The sequence below is a fragment of the Gymnogyps californianus genome, chromosome 22 (genome assembly GCF_018139145.2).
Source record: "Gymnogyps californianus isolate 813 chromosome 22, ASM1813914v2, whole genome shotgun sequence".
Taxonomy (NCBI): Eukaryota; Metazoa; Chordata; class Aves; order Accipitriformes; family Cathartidae; genus Gymnogyps; species Gymnogyps californianus.
This window is the reverse complement of record NC_059492.1, coordinates 8015151-8031189: the sequence shown is the minus strand read 5'-3', so window position 1 is coordinate 8031189 and position 16039 is coordinate 8015151. Positions and strand designations below refer to the sequence as shown.

General features: G+C 41.3%; 1 long non-coding RNA gene across 3 annotated transcripts in view; it reads left to right on the top strand.

Annotated features, from left to right (window-relative positions):
• LOC127025064 (uncharacterized) overlaps positions 1-16039 on the top strand; it is a 298716-nt gene that overhangs the window by 222240 nt on the left and 60437 nt on the right. For all 3 annotated transcript variants that reach the window (XR_007767619.1, XR_007767618.1, XR_007767620.1), the window contains one exon: positions 15350-15496. This is a non-coding gene — a long non-coding RNA (uncharacterized LOC127025064). The remainder of the gene's footprint in view (positions 1-15349; positions 15497-16039) is intronic.

Here is a 16039-nt window from a genome sequence, read left to right as displayed (position 1 = left end):
GTTGTATGTAAAACATTATTTTGTTGCTTAAAATGCTAGACAACTTGAGAACTGCACAAATTATGAGTAGCTTTTGTGATTGGTTTTTTTCAGATTGCTACTGGTATTTAGAAAGAAGAGAGAGAGGGAGGAGGAAAGATACTAGGATCCAAAAATACATGGGTTTGGTCATTGCAGAACTTTGGTCTAAATGTTTCTCCTAATCGCTCCATAGTCATGGAGGCATCACAGTTGCCTATGGGGTTTTTTGCAATACAGTTTTTTAGCTTTTGGTTACCCTTCCAGGACAGTACTGTGATAGGACAGGGAACAGAGGGCACGAGCTAACTTTTGTTTATGGAGGTTGTGAATCTGCCTATATTTCTTACATTTTGTAACCTTTAGAACCTAGTTTGGAAGTTTATTGAGCTGAGACAAGCAGATGAGGCTCTCCCAGCATCAGCTAGGACACCATCTGATGAAGCCTCACATGATAAAGGCTACGTAGTACTCCTCAAAGCTGTGATGGTGGGAGATGGCAGATGGTTCCCCAGCAACAATTTTCCAAATCGTCCGTTAACAACAAAGGCAGCAGGAAAATTGAAGCATGTGACACAGCTATACAGAAGAGGACCTGCATCATGTCACTGATGGGTGAGATTCATCCTGCAGCACAGCCGTGCTTGTAGACGTTTCATTAACTGTTATATTGCATGAACCAGTGGGAGTCTGGAATGCAGCGGACAGCTGGGCTGTGAGGAGGGATGGGCAGCCAAGACAATTGCCAGGGCCATGGAAAGTCCTGGGAATGCCGTAGTGCGGGCGACTGGGTTCCAGGTGTGGTGTTTATGTTTAGTTCAACTTCTCCTCTAAGCCCTGAACTCGTTTGTCGTTCCATGTGGAGACAGCAATATAAGAACACCATGGGACTCTTGCTCTGGATTGTTCTTCATTTTACTGTAGTAAATGATGATACTAAACTGGGTGGTGAGGTGGACATGTCAGAAGGGAGAGCCAGCCATCTTACAGAGAGACCCAGACAGGCTGGAGGAGTGGGCTGGCTGGAACAGTATGAAGTTTAACAAAGACAAGTGCAAAGTCTTGCACCTGGGATGAAATAACCAAAGAGCCCAGTACAGGCTAAGGTCTGTGTGGCTGGAGAGCAGCCTTGCTGAAAGGGACCTGGGTGTCCTGGTGGACAACAAGTTGAACATGAGTCAGCAGCGCGCCGCTGCAGCAACGACGGCAAATCAGATCCTGGGCTGCGTCCTCAGGGGCAGAAATAGAGATGTGGTCATGCCACTCTGCTCAGCGCTTGCCAGGCTGCGCCTGGAATACTGTGTCCAGTTCTGGTGCCCTGAATTCAAAAAAGACACGGACAGACTGGAGAGGGTCCACGGAGAGTTCACAAAGATGATCAAAGGGCTGGAGAACGTGCCCTGTGAGGAAAGATTGAAAGAGTTAGGCCTTTTCAACCTATAGAAGAGAAGGCTTAGGAGGACCTCATCACAGTATTCCAGTACTTAAACAGCAGCTACAAAGAGGACGGAGGCTCTCTCTTTGCAAGGAGCCACTTGGAGAGGACAAGGGGCAACAGGTACAAGTTGCACTGGGAGAGGTTTCATCTTGATGTAAGAAAGATTTTTTTACAGTGAGAACAATTAGTCACTGGAACAACCTCCCCAGGGATGTGGTGGAGTCCCCATCACTGGAGGTTTTCAAGGTGCAATTGGACAGGGTGCTAGATAATCTCATCTAGCCTTCCTTTCCCATGAAAGGTTGGACCAGATGATTTTTCAAGGTCTCTTCCAACTTGAGCTGTTCTATGATTCTATGATTTTCTCAACAATTTAGTCTTCTGTGTTAGTAGATGCCTTCTAGATGCTGACATCCAAAGCTACTGTTGTCTTTTGTCAGTGGACACTTGCCATGTAAGATGATGTACAGAATTGTCTGGTAAAAGCAAGCCAACATTTAGCCTTTCTTTTCAGTTTGCCATTTAGAGCAGAAAAAGATCTTTACAATATATACATACAAGCTAATGATAGGCAAATTGCCTTTTCTGTTCTGTTTTGATAGTTGGATTGGTTTTTCCAAAAATGGTGATAACTCTCTTTAAAATTTCTTCTCCACTAACCTAAGAATATGATTCACAGTGGCAGAAAAAAAAAGAGAAACAATTTTCATAAGGTCATGATCTTGTGGCCTGCAGAGAACTAAGAGGGCACAGCCCACACAAACTGACTTGACTAGACAATTCAGGGAGACAGTGTAGAGAAATCACAGGGGAAAAAAAATATCATTTAACTCTCCATTTTAGGTTAACCTTAGTGTTTGACAAAGACCACCAATGAAATAGTGTAATAGTGAATATTTGACATTGTTCTCCATTATTGCTCTATAGGCAATTAAAATTTTGAAATTAAATAATTACGCCTTTTTTATCGGTGCTGAGTTATATTTTCTATGTATGCACAATCAGTTATACATTCAGGAAGAGGGTGAAAATAGAGCTTAAAAACAGTAGAAACAAAACTCTCTTAAAAGCACAGCCTGGCCTTTCATATGTTAGCATTTTCCAGCACGTTAGAGATTGCAGTCATGATATTTCTAGGTTGCTTGTGAGTCAAGTCAGAGGATCTTCCTTTATGGCTCCAAGTGCAGTGTGAATGATGAGGCGACATCATCTTTGAATATTCTACTAGTATGTTAATTAAATTGTAACTTTGGTTTAACTGAATGCTTAAACTTGTAATTTTCTTAGAAGCTGGTATTCCAACAACTGCAGATATATTTAGCAGAAATGTGTTAACTCTGTATTTGCCAAAACCATTAAAGATAATAAGAAATAAATCTATGCAGATGTACTATGCTACAGTGGATAAGTGATTTTTCCACTGTACAAAAGGTAAAAGCCTATTCATTGAAGTGCAGCTAGAAATTATTTCTAATTGGGATGAAAGAATCCTTAAATCTGTATACTGCTTTTAACATTTTGGGCTTAAATTACAGTTAATAGTTCCCATAAAAGAGGCAATAGGAGAAATACCAAAATTCAGAATCCTTGAGCACTAAATGCTGTCTAGATTTCCAGTCATAGCATCATCTCTAATAGTTTTACTGTCAAAAATAAAATAACCAGGAAATTGTTTATACGAACACAAGATGACAAAGTTTCTGCTAAATATCCCTGGCATTCCTCGGTGGAGTGCTCTCCAGGTTTTTGTGTGAAGCGGTGGGCTTAATTTCAACATATGCAGGTATGAGCCTGCAGCAGCGCAGGGCATGTCCCTGTTCTCACTGCAGGATACTCTCCATTGCTTGCTGGAAAGGTGTTTTTGGTGCTGCTCTGCGTCACAGTCTGAGGGTATGCATCCAAGGGGCATTGCCAAGTAGGCTGCTACCAGGTGTATTGTACCAGGTGTGAGAAAGGCTCTTGGCTCTGTCCCATTTTGTTCTCTCTGTCTATTCAGTCTGATTGGGCTTCCTCTTTCACAAATGTTTTGCATACTGCTTGTATGTTTTGCCAAAATCGGGGAAGGTTTAAAGTTAAATAAGCATTCATTCAGCAGTCTGAAATGGATGAATATGCAGAGTCATATTCTTCAAATTCCTTTCTCTTAATCTTTTTTGCATGAAACATGGTAATAGGAACATCATTGCTCATTGCCCCAGGCAGCTAGTCATCCTAGTTTCTTGAATTAATACATGATTGTTGCATAGAAAAAGTATATAGGCATAGGGTTCAAGTGACAGCATGATTATCTCTTTGAGACAGTTGGACCTACCACTACCATTAACTAATCGTCTCCTCTACCAATGTTGTAAAGAGGAAGGGTCAGGTGATGGATGGATTTATAAATGCCAAAAGACTTGGTTGTGTTTGAAGATGTGGACAGAGGCAGGCATCTAAGGAGGATGTAACTCTTGGCTCACCTATCTAAGTTGGAGTCAAGTTGTGTTTCTCTTTCAAGACTAAGCATGTTTTTCAGAAAAAGGGTGTAACATTTGTGTGAACTTTCTTGATGCGTTGAGCCATGTGGTTGGCTTACATACTTTGTGAATGGTTGCAAGCTCTCCTCCCATGTTTATGAGAAGACCTGCCACACTTCCCATTCATGGCAAGCACAGCACAGCTCAGACCTTGCTCTCTGTTCCTTTTAGCCAGGGCCATGCAGTCAGGCGAGGGGAGGAGGTTCATTCAGTGAAGCAAATATGTCTAAGCCTGCACAGGCTAGGAGCTGTTGCAGTGTGGAACCAGAGCAGGCTGGCAGTGCCACGACATTGGGACAAAGTGCCAACAATGCTGTTCTGAGGGACTGTTGTCTGAAGCTTGGCTTTTGCATCCACAGTTAGACAGATACACCAGTGTGACCCCTGGAAGCTTACTGTTCTTGCAAAGATTACTGCAGTCTCAGACACTTAGTATAATCTAACTTTACACTGTAGAAACTACCCTCCACCCATCCCCAAGGCTCGGCACCACTCGCGGCAGTGGTGGAATATGTGCCTTAACAGGTCAAGGAGTATTGCCAGTGATGGGTCTCAAAAAGGTTCCGCGTTCTTGGAGCGTTGTGAGGGTCCCAAAGGTATCTGCAGAGTGTGTTTCATTGCTTTATTTTTAGGTTGTTGGAGCTAAGAGAGCCATTGTGCGTGAAACATAAACTGGCAATAAACTAGCACATGCCTTGGGCAACAAGCAGTTCTTGATTTTTTTAATATCATTCATCTCTGGAGTGTCTGTCAGTGATGCATGCTATGACAAAAGACTCATCCTTAGACACCAACTTCTTAGCACTGAATAAATTAGCAAGAGCAGAAAATTCCCCTCCCTTAAACTTCCGCAGAGCATGGCTACTTTGGCTTGTCTGTGACAGTTTGCAGCATAGTGCTTGGCTTGGCCTAGGTCTGAAATGCTACTGTCCCACATGGGAAGTGAGAAGCAAGTGTGTACAGAGAGAGGACGGACCCAATATTGTTATTCCGTGTTTGCCTCTTTGTCTTCTGTTTTTACAGTTGAATATTAATGAGCAGCGATACCTGGACTTATCAGCACTTTAATTACAGGTGAGATACTCAGGGTTACTGTTGTTGCTCCCCTGTGGTTTTAGCTGTACTGTCAAGTTTCTCTCTAGAGCATTAAATTCTCATTTTCATTAATGCTTTATTTCAGCACAACCTACTCCTTATAACTTAAAGATCTATCCGGTTACCCTAATTCAAAGGATGAATGGCTAGGAGAGGGTAGTAAAATATAGCATCAGTTATACTTTAGCAAATCCATGGGTTGCGTTAATTATCAAATCATAGAGTCTTCACGGCACTTGGCTCCAACTCATCACTTCACAAATGTGAATAGGACTGTCTGGACAGGCTCTTTGCATATACTTCATAAATTCTGTTTTACAGAGGCATGAACTGAAAATATCAAGTTAGGCAACAAGATACAGAAAAAGAATGAACCACACCGCTGGAAATACAATGAAACTTAGAAATTTCTAAGGGAATATTTACTCACAAGCTATACAGACATCCACATGCTTAAAAGCTTTGAGACCTACAGCAATCAAAATGTACTTTTCTGTGCAGCTTTCTGAACATTTTTATAGCGTTTTTGCACAGGCTTTTATTTTCTGTGGTTGCTTCTGCTTTCCATTCAGTATCATCTAGTCACTGTGAAATAGATTGAAGGGAGATGAACATTTCATCAAACATGAACAAACTTAATTTTGCATTCAGGATTTCCATACAAAAGTACATATTGAGGATTTGGCTAGTGGTTTCCTATCTTACTATTAAAAACGGTTTGCTTTGGTAAGGGACACTCTCAAGTGATGCTCGCTAGCACTGACAGTTTCTGCAAAAACAAGATATCTGCACGTGAAACATGTTCTATGTGGAAGAGTCAGGCAGGATTGAAGGCACAACTGGAATCCCCAAGGAGGAAGACACTGTCTGAAATAAACCCATGTCTGTTTTATAAGGCTTGCCTGTAGTATCAGTGACAGGCTGAATCTGAATGATCTGTGTCTCAATGGCCTTTCAGCTACAGCGTATATGCTTGTGGCCAAGAAGTTCAGTACTGCTCTGAAGAGCACAGTTCTCCAACAGGATTTTCAGGATGCAGGAACCTGTTTGTTTGCTGTTCAGAACAATGATGCGCATAACTTACCCACCTTCCTCTGGTGGTCGTGGCTGCCTGTAAGGCTATGATTTTCCACTCAGCTGGTGCAGTCAATATACAAAATGCTTAGCTCTATATATTCCCCAGAGTATCTATAGCTGGAGGTTATATATGCACATTCACTAAACATACACGGTAGTAACATTTTAAAGGGATAAAAAACATTAGGTATTAGGGAGAAAATAGAGAAGAAAACAGAAAAAATAATTATGCCGCTAGAAAAATCAACATGTGGTACCCCCATCCTGAATGCTGTATTTAGTCTCAAAAAGAATATGAAGAAAACCAGAAAAGATTCAGAGAGATCTGACATGGATGATCAGAGATACAGACTGCCTTCATACAGGATGGTGATAGATGAAGAATTACTTGCTTGCCAAAGAGGGGAGAGGCAATGCTAGAGACTCTCAAAACTCATGTGTGATGTTGTGACTAGTGAAATGTTATTCACTGTTTCTTGGGATATTAGAACTGGAGGCGCCTAATTACATTTTCATCCATAAGTGGTTTGGGGTTTTTTTTTTAATTAATTGTGAATTAATTGGATATCAGAGATAGCAGAGGTGTGAATAGGATCAAAAAGGGATGGAAAGAGACTCATGAAATATGGGTCCTTTCGCAGGTATTGGCATGTTCCATATGCTGCCTCTGACTCTCAAAGACCCTTTAAAATATTGGTGGCCAAAAGTTAAGACAGGATGCCATGGGGAGGATTGTGCCATGAATGCCTTGTCCTTGATTCTGCACCAGGTATCTGTGGGGAGCAGTTGTCCAAGACAGGACACAGGCTAGGTGGGCCTGCAGCCTGACACAAGACTGCCATTCTTGTTTTCTGATGTTTAAGAGTCTTTCCTCTGTTCATCCCGGAGCTGTATGTATGTAGGCAGAAACAGAAGGATTCTTTTTGACAAATTTTCTATTTCAGGGAAGCTTTTCAACTGACTCTTTCCAGCATTTGTCTGTATCACCTCTCTAGTTATGTTTATCTGTAGTTTTGTGTTAATTGCTATCTTGCTCCTTTATATAGCAAGGGGAATATAAAATTAAGAGATATCCATAACCATTAGCAAATGAAGGTCAGCTGCTAGGTTTCAGAGTAACCTGTGGAAAACTAACTGCAATCCATACCCTTGTGTAGCAGTAGGCAACTTACCAAGCTTGCCAGCTGCCAGCTTTTGTCAAGTGAGTTTTTATCCATCTTATCACGGCTTCCCAGAGAACATGTGCCCAGTCATGAAGCTGCTGAAGCTGTTCCCTGTCTCCCTCCTTGGACGTGCAGCTGTTGTGGTTTAACCCCAGCCGGCAACTAAGCCCCACAGAGCCGCTCGCTCACCTTCCCCTGGTGGGATGGGGGAGAGAATCAGAAGAGTAAAAGTGAGAAAACGCAAGGGTTGAGATAAAGACAGTTTAAGAGGTAAAGCAAAAGCTGCGTGCGCAAGCAAGGCAAAACAAGGAATTCATTCACCACTTCCCATCGGCAGGCAGGCGTTCAGCCATCTCCAGGAAAGCAGGGCTCCATCACGTGTAACAGTGACGTGGGAAGACAAACGCCATCACTCCGAATGTCCCCCCCTCCTTCTTCCCCCAGCTTTATATGCTGAGCATGATGTCCTATGGTACGGAATATCCCTTTGGGCAGTTGGGGTCAGCTGTCCCGGCTGTGTCCCTTCCGAACTTCTTGTGCACCCCCAGCCTGCTCGCTGGTGGGGTGGGGTGAGGAGCAGACAAGGCTTTCACTCTGTGTAAGAACTGCTCAGCAATAACGAAAACATCCCTGTGTTATCAACACTTTTTTCAGCACAAATCCAAAACATAGCCCCATACTAGCTACTATGAAGAAAAGTAACTCTCTCCCAGCCAAAACCAGCACAAGCTCTCACAATGTTTCCTTGCATGCACTGCGATTTCCTCCAGTGGTTCTCCTGCTCCCTCTCCCAACAGCTGCTGCTGCTGTGTTTTCTCCAGTGGCTTAGTCATGCTGAGGCATAAGCACCTCACCTCCACTGCCACAGACAGCCGAGTTTGGGTGAAACTGGCTCCCTCGTGTTAGGCTGCTGGAGAGAAGGATAAAAGCTGCTGCCCACGTGTCTCTGGCGGAGCACCAGTAGGTCTATTTTGTTGCTAAAGATTTACATAAAGCTGGTATTTGCAGTGTTTTGTCAGCCCAGCAAAATTGCCCATGGACTTTGCGCAGATTTGGTGGGTTTTTTTCCAGAATTCCACACATAAAAGGTAACCAGTATTATACATCACTATCTTGCTGTAAAGCAAACAATCCATCGTATTGCACAGCAAGCCTGTAAGAAACCAATGGTAATCCATTTGCTGTGAGATTTTCCTCTTTAGCTTAAAGACTCTTTATATTAAGAAGTAATTCTAAGTGGAATCCTTTGTATTTAAGAATTCTATGATTCTTGAGTTCTTTGTCTCATAAGCGTGAGCTAATGTGTACATGCAATGTGAGCCTGCTCTGTTGTTTGTACTCGTAGAGCTAGTTTTAAGCAAATGCATCTTTTATTCACATAAGTCAATAATAAAGGGTGGCCACCACATGAAAGCTAATCTCAGAACTCCAGTAAGAAGAAAACTTCCCAGAATTCCCAAGCTGTATTTTTGTGGTTTCAAAAGAATGCTGTTGAATCTGCACTTGGAACAGGGTAGCTGAATCTTATTTATAGCTCTGTTCCGTCTGGTTCATTTCCTCTTACTTCCCTACACAATGATATGAATGAAAATGACACTATTGACTATGTGGGTAACAATAAAAGAGCTTACAGAAATAAGATTTTTATAGTTTCAAGACTAAGGGAATCAAAAGCGTAAGAGTTATGATGTTAAAGAACAGGAGAGGGATCAGGCTGTGCTAGTTGAAGAGGTCCCACTGGTGGATCTTCTGAGTTTTGGGGGTTTTTTTGGTTTTAAGCACAACTTCACAAACTACAAATTCACATAAATGATGTGAACATTGAGAAAGACTTATGTGGGCATGGAAACTCCACGTCATAACTATAATTCTTCGTTTCATTTGCAGCCAAACAGCAAGACAGAATTAATTTCTACAATGTATACTTTTAAAAATTAATATTATTTTTAAGTATTCTTAATTTTTTTGGTTCTTCAGTGTTTTCCATATGAGCAAATAAACCACAGAGCATTCAAACATAAATCCACACAAAGCCATCAAAAGTCTGAAAAGGGGATGCATTGCAGACTGCAGACAGCCAGAAATACAGAAGCGGAAAAATGAAAACTTATGAGTATTTCCCAAAAGCACTGCTGTAGAGTATTGTATTATGGACAGCACTATAACTTGCAAACTAAATCAGGCAAATTTTTATTTCTTTTAATTCCCTCAGAAGCTAGATTATGCTAAATTTTGTCTATAAACAAAGAAAACATGGTGCCCTCCTCAACAAGCTTGCTCTGTGTATTTAAAAATGAACAATCAAGTCAGCAGCTAAGTTGGTATGAAGATGTGCTGGAGATGAGCCAGCGTGTCATCTGGAAGTGTCCCTGCCCATGGCAGGGAGGTTGGAACTAGATGATCTTTAAGGTCCCTTCCAACCCAAACCATTCTATGATCCTATGAAGAGCTCTCTGCAGTCAGAGCGTGGTGGAAAGGCTGCAGAGCTCCTTGCACTAAGGACGGTGGGCACTTTGTCATGAAAGCATGTGCAATTGGCCAAATTGGGAATTGCTCACATACAGCACTCTTGCTATAAGCATTGTTCTTCTTGTTCCATCGTCATGTCTGATGCATCTACACCAAGAAATTGGCATTGATTTCAGAGAGAGTCCCACACTTAGAGGTCTTCAGGGTAGCATCCTGAATACACCGTTTCAACTTTAAAAGCATTTACTGTTTTAAGGGGGTTTCTCTTTGTACAGATGGATGTTTTCTGGCCTAGACACCACTGACAAGTGGTGACAGATAGGAAGACTTATATTAGAAGTAAGCAAACACTATGACATCTTCAGGGTAATTTGAAGTGAAAATATTCAGACCATTTGTAATAACTTACAGGTAAAATTATACGCAAGTATATTATGAGCAAGATTACATTCAGTATTAATCACAGAGAGTAAGTACATATAGCTATCTTGTTGCTCCTGCCCTGGCATTTAATGACATTTTGATGTACATAAAGTATGAACAACAAATGTGTAAAAGAAAATCATCAATATATAGAAGAGGAATTATCACAGTGATGTGTATGTGGCAAATAAAGAAGGGAACTGGAATTCTTAGGGAATGCAACTATGCCAGTAAAATATTGTCAAATAATATGAAAATTTCAGCTTGATTGCATATAATAATAAAGAAGAAAAGTTTTACAGATGCTAGGGAGTTCTATCAGGCAGGCTTAATTTCTGACAGTGCCTGTGAGACAAGGATAAAGAGGAATGAAAGCTTTGAGGTATGAGAGTACTTTTCTCACTGCTTGTCTGTGCAATACCTTGGCCTTACAGCTTTAAGTCATCCACTCCGTATTTACTGAAATGTAATGTAAATGGGTTAAATTTAGCTAAATGCTTCACTTCTTTATACTAGTGTGAAGTTAATGAAACTACAAATGAAACTAGAAAAGTGAATCGATTGGCATGCAATGCCTTGGCATGGGATGCCAAGCACAGGTCTGAAAGTAGTATCACTAAACAAGGCCAGTCCAGGGATCTCAGCATTCACAGTGACTGAAGCCCTGAGTTTATGGATCTTGATTACACCCAGCAGGGTATCCTTCTTAGTGATGAGAGAAAAAAAAAATCTGAAGTCTGTCTCTTCAATATACTGTTACTGCTGTGAAGGTGGAGGGAAAGCTAGGTTTGTACACATTTTTCTTCTCTGTGCAAGAAAACTTCACCTGCTGCCATCTTTTGATTTGTGTATTTCTGTTCAGCAGTTTATAATGAAGATTTGCATTCTTTAGGATGCCTTACAGATTGTTGCTTTACTGTTAACTAATAATTGGTTTTACTTTAAAGTTCATAGCTGGCATGTAGTTAGTCCCCACTGAGAAATAGCCACTTTGCTAAACACGAACCAATTAATTGAGCAATAAGTTATCAGACAATAGGAGATGTTCCGATCTTTACATGCATACGTGTAAAAAATGTAGTGCAGCAATATTAGATGTCACGTTGCTAAAATAAGTTATTGTTTATAAGGGACTGTACAGTCAGATAAACTTGGTGTTGCATTTATTTCAGTTTGAAGACATTTGCTTTTTTGTTTTCACTTTGCTTTTTTAAGAAACAGAAATTAAATGACATTTACATTACTGTGTAAATTTCTTGAATTTTAGACTATGTGTTTGTCAGAGGAAGATTTTGACTGTTGTACCTTGCTCAAATACTAACTGGAAGTTTCATCATGTAAGTTAAGAGACAAAAAAGATCTAGTAAGTAGTTCAGCTTATTCCCCGGGGACCAGTTCAGGATCATTCTTCACAGTATTGTTCTGTGTAGATGTCCTGGTTTCGGCTGGGACAGAGTTAACTCTCTTCTTAGTAGCTGGTACAGTGCTGGGTTTTGGATTTAGTGTGAGAATGATGTTGATAACACGCTGATGTTTTAGGTGTTGCCGAGTAGCGCTTATCTTAAGCCAAGGACTTTTCACTTTCCCATGCTCTGCCAGCAAGCAGGTGTGCAAGAAGCTGGGAGGGAGCATAGCCAGGGCAGCTGACCCCAACTAGCCAAAGGGCTATTCCATACCATGGAACGTCACACCCAGTATAGAAACAGGGGGGAGTTGGCCGGGAGGCACGGATCGCGGCTCTGGCATCGGTCAGCGGGTGGTGAGCAACTGCATTGTGCATCACTGGGGTTCCCCCCCCCCCCTTTTTTTTTTGTTATATTCCTTTTCATTACTATTATTAATAGTAGTATTAGTATTACTATATTTTATTATTATTATTGTTAATTTTATATTTTACTTTAGTTATTAAACTGTTCTTATCTCAACCCACGAGTTCCGCCTTCTTTCCCGATTCTCATCCCCATCCCACCGGGAGCAGGGGGAGGGGGACGGGGAGCGAGAGAGCGGCTGCATGGTGCTGGGCTTCTGACTGGGGTTAAACCACGACAGTAGAGCTTTGTCCAGTTTCATTTGTCTGTGTCTCTTGGATTAGAGCTCCTGCCTTGTATCATCACATCATGACATTGAAAAGTTAACCAAGTGAATCTCATATAATCCTTGCTCTTGCACAGTAGATCGGAATACAAGTGGATGTGTACATATGGTTGAATTTAGCAGCAATAAATGAGGCTGAGATCACAGCGTTCAGACTGACTTAAGTTGCAAGTTTATGGATCTTGATTACAACCAGCAGGGAATCCTTCAGTGATGAAAGAAAAAATATTCAACAGCCTGTCTCTCCACTGTGTCTGTTGAACACACTTTCCTGATTTTGAATTAGATGTGTGCAAGTTCTGGGAGTCAGGCTCCTTGTAAAGATGCCAGAGTCTTAGAGAAGTAAAAATGGAAGAGTAGTACTAACAGTACTGTGACTACAGCCTTGCTTTCTCTGACGGCTTCTTTCCTTCCCCTTGCTTTGTGTCCTGTGTGAATTGGTACTGCTGTTACTCTACTAATAAGGTCATGAACACTATGCAAGGTCTAGCCTGTCTTTGTGCTGACACTGTGTTACTGTCATAGTTTTATTCTTGTCAGGGTATCTAAGTTTCAGAGAACATGAGTGATATATCATGTGCTGTATCCATCATGGCTTTAAAGAAGGCAGTTTGTAGGTTAGTAGACTACAGAAACTATGCTACCGTTGCTATAATCCCCACCAAAGTCAGTTTATGTCAGAGTTAGAAGTGAGGTCTGTAACACAGCCTCTTAGAAGTGGTTAATTCCAGAGAGTGGAAGGTGTCTGCAGAAATGCTGGGACCTCTTTGGGTTTTTTGTGAATGACCACAGCACAGTTGTTGGGGATTATATTATATTATTATACTTATATATTTATAGGGCCTGTGTACCTGTGATAGAAATTAAATGGATTATTCTTACTAAAGTAGTATATGCATTAGGCTGAATATGTTGTGAAGTTATTTTATTATGTGTAGTAATTACAGTATGAATACAATTACAAGTTACATACATGTTATTCCAGTTTTAAATGCAGTTATCTAATACCTAAAATGATGGTTGCTGTGAAAAAAAAAAAAACACCAAACTTAGCTGTATATTCACCCACAGAAGAGCTGGGTTGCTGATTCCTGTTTCTTAACTTCTTTCTTTAGCTCCGTGAGTAGTACAAATGTCCACTACACTCTTTATTACGAAGGTCAGAAATGAGCAGCTGCACTTGGTTTTTTTGAGCCACTGGTTCTCTAGGAATGGTCACCTGATTAGAACATACACAGCAAGCATCAACCTCAACAGTCAATGAGAAGTAGATACTGCCATGTTTTGGTAGTAACGGAGCTTTTTTCTTTGAAAAGAGCAATGTGTCCACATAAACTAAATACAGCAGATCAGCTGGATGATGGAGGATTCTAGATGCTTAGTTTAAATTCTAGTTCACTGATATCTCCTCACAGCCAACCAAACAGTCCTGTAGATACTTTGTTCCATATCTTTACTGTGTGGCCTGGAAACCCGACGGGTACTTCATGATGTAGAAAATTTTTTTAGTGCAGAAGAGCAGGAGAGAATCTACTTGGATGACAGCGATTGCCCCAAGAGCAGATGTAGATGTGACATCCAGGTGATAGCACAGGAATCAATACAGTGTTTGAATGCATACTAGCCTGTGTTCAAGAAAGGTAGCTGAACAGTCTCCCCAGGAGAAGGGAAACGGAAGCAAATTTACCAACAAGACTATAACACTTTTTTTAAGTGCAGAAAACATGAGAATGTGTTGTAATGTTGTTACACTTACGTAAGTGAGCAATTCCCCATCTTTTTGTACGTTGTCTCATTTTGGGCAAAATGATAAAAAGTCGGCAAGTTTTGGCACCTAATTTTTTGATGTGGAATTGAATAACTTTGGGAATTAGGGTGAAATGAAGACAGACGCCTTTCAGGAAGTGGGTTATCAATAGTAAGCTGCTGGATGAGCCACACAAATATTATGTGAAAGAGAAACTGATGAGTGAGGGCAAGATGGAGGAGCTGATGATCAGATATGGGGAAAAGACAGATAAAATGACATCTGCCAAAGGTAGACAGCCATTAATAATCACTTTACGCATTCAGAAGGAACCTTGAGAAAATGCATGTGCCTCTGATGATTTGGCAAAGCTAGCATTGTCCTCTGTGTCCAAATAACCAATGATTTCTAGCTTGTTTCAGAAAATTATCTTGCCTAACATAATTTACAGCTGGTTGCCAATCTCTCCTGAGAAGGCTGAGTCTGTCAGAGCTGTGAGGGTTAATAAAGCCTAGGACCAAAACTGAAAATAATCCCCTCTAACCCAAAAAAACAAACTGTTTAGAAAAACTCCAGAATGGTAAGTTGGTTTTTTAGGTGCTTCTGAACAAAGATGTCACTGGCAAAATTCCTCTTCCCAAGAAGTGTACAGACGGTGGCAAAATGAACACCACAGTGAAAAATCATAGAACAGTATGATATAGACCAGTTGAAGTAGACAATCTGTATTGCATGGGACAGTAAGTCATCAGGAGCAGGTTGAATAGTTCGGCATAATGGTCTCTTATTCATTTCCTGTCTCTTCAGTATATTTCCTACTTAATCTGTAGTCTCTGAGATAGGGAACTCTATTCAGCATGCCTGTAGTGGTGGAGATGTCAGCACTTGATGATAGTTCTTTGTGGTGTGGGAAAATTTTATTCTATGTACAACAGAAAGAAATATAGGAGATACGAGCAAATGCACACGGTACAGCAGACTGTTCGACTTTTCCATGTGGTTTTTAATCGTTTATTTGCAGATATTTTGAGGATAGAGGACTTTGGAGAACACAATTTCTGGGGCTGACACTGGGTGGTCCTACACATTCGGGTGTGTATGGGACTTTCCTGATTATTATTTTTGTCTCAAAACAGGCAGTCCATAGGGAGTGGTCCTCAGAAAACCATCTCCTTATGTCTGTCTTCTGCCATTCCTCTGGACATCTGTTTTGTTCTCATCCCTCCAATTGTCTGTACCTAAACCCTGTGTCCCCCTGCTTTGCAAGTTATTTGCTCTGTGCTGACCCTTCTCACCTGTCTGTTCTCAGGCAGCACCCTGCACTCGTTTCCTCCGTGGCGGCGAGCAGAACAGGAAGCTTTCTGTACCCTGCACAGCCTAGGACCTGGGAGAAGCTCTGCAGCCTGCTCAGCTGTGCTTCACACATCTCCCAAGTGCTAAGTGAGAAGAACAAGAGGTAAGACCTTACATGAACCGTCTTATGTATATATTCTAGTTTGATCTAAAAAGAGAGTTCAAGTCTGTTGCCTGATGCTGTTACTTAATAAAGTGAGTTGATGGATGGTTGGGACAATCTGTGTTGCACCCAGAGCTGGATACCAAGGATATTTTCAGCTCCTTTGGAAAGTTACTACAAGGAACTTGGCTGGTTTTATGAATAGCTTGGCTGCTGATCGCAGTTCTGGGTCAAAGTGATGCTGACACAGATTAGCAAAAGCTAATCCCACACCTTGCTTCTCCTGTCTTTGGATCTTCTCTGCCTAAGCACCTGACAGAACAGCATCCAGCACTGTGCCTGAGTTGAGCCCTGCCTCTAAGGACGACTGACTCTGGAGCACATTTACACTAGTAAATCTAAAGAAAATGGGGACTGCAAGGGGGACACTGCTTTGTTGTTATTCTCCCTCCCCCTCAATCTGTTTTTGATGGGGAGAGCAGAGAAAAGTAATTTCTTAGTGTTCACCTGCAACACTCAAGAGAAAAATCTTCCGTGCTCCCA